General features: G+C 41.8%; 1 protein-coding gene across 1 annotated transcript in view; it reads left to right on the top strand.

Annotated features, from left to right (window-relative positions):
* The window catches only part of LOC101861292, a gene marked incomplete in the record, with an annotated part of 116,052 nt that overhangs the window by 66,830 nt on the left and 47,909 nt on the right, over positions 1-1,313 (top strand).

Here is a 1,313-nt window from a genome sequence, read left to right as displayed (position 1 = left end):
TCTCTCTCTCTCTCTCTTTCTCTCTCTCTCTCTCTCTATCTCTATCTCTCTCTCTCTCCCTCACTCTCTCTTTCCCTCTCTCTCTTCTTTCTCTTTTAAGTCCTTCTCCAGCTCCCTACACCCCTGACATTAGAAAGGAAAGGGGGCAAACCTAGCACAGTTCTGATCTCCGTGGTCGGCACCACTCTATCCAGGCACAAATCTGGTCATCAGATTCAGCTCTGCTCCAGACTGCTGTCAGCCTTGTATGTAGGCTTATGCAAATTTGTGCTTTTTGCTTCATCAATTTGAGCTTGTTCAAGGAATATACTGTGTTTCAAAAGTTCTGTCACACCCACTTTAAAAGTACAATAACTCATTTACTATTCAAAATAGCCTAGAAAAATCTGGTAAACGCGATCTTTATTTATTTTCTGCCAACGTGACATGAAAAGAATTGAATTATGTCTTTCCTTATTCAAGGGAGATTTAAAAAAATTTCACACTGACCCTTGCAAAATCCAAATCAAAGTTTGCTCAGTATTGCGTGTGGCCTCTTCCAGCTTGAATTACTGACACAAAACATAATCTGTTCATTGACTGAATTAATTACCTTAAGGTTGTCTGAAGAATCCCCTGCCATTCCATGGGAAGTGCAGCCTTCAGTTCCTGACGAGTTTATACGGAGTGCGGCCTGTTTCTAATATTCCAGTCAAGGTCATCTTACATATTATGTTCTGGCTGGTTAAGGCCTGTTGATCTTGCAGGCCAGTCCAGAACAATGATTTGATAAGTTTGGAAAGAGTTTTCACTGATAGCGGCCATTTGTGGTCGGGCGTTGTCTTGTTGGCATATTCCACCATACAGTGCCATGTAGGGCAGTCACCGTGACGAAGAATTTATTCACAATATCGTCGTCCTTTGAGGCTTTGAAAAGTAACCAAATGCGTACAATAAAGAGCAGCGATTCCACCCCTTACCATCACATTTCAGCCACCGATTCGAGCCCCTTGAGGGACGTTGGATTTGTGAAATCTCTATCCTCTTCTTTTAAACACTTTTTCTCGTCCATCAATGCGACGAATTACAAACCTTTACCATTGCTGAATAGAACACTTTACCAAGGTTTTTATTTTCATTGTCAATGATGCTGTGCCCAAATTTGGCGATTTCTTCGATGAAACTGGGTTAGAATGGCTCCACATAAAGGGCGATAATCACGTAATCCACATACCTGGCAGTCTCTGCACTTAGTTGAAACGGGTTTTGCACATGGGTGTTGACAATAACCCAATAATAGCAGTAGTAGTAATAGTAGTAGTAGCAGCAGCAGC

Source organism: Aplysia californica, unplaced genomic scaffold (genome assembly GCF_000002075.1).
Source record: "Aplysia californica isolate F4 #8 unplaced genomic scaffold, AplCal3.0 scaffold00286, whole genome shotgun sequence".
In the NCBI taxonomy this organism is placed as follows: Eukaryota; Metazoa; Mollusca; class Gastropoda; order Aplysiida; family Aplysiidae; genus Aplysia; species Aplysia californica.
This window is presented reverse-complemented; position numbering and strand designations above follow the sequence as displayed.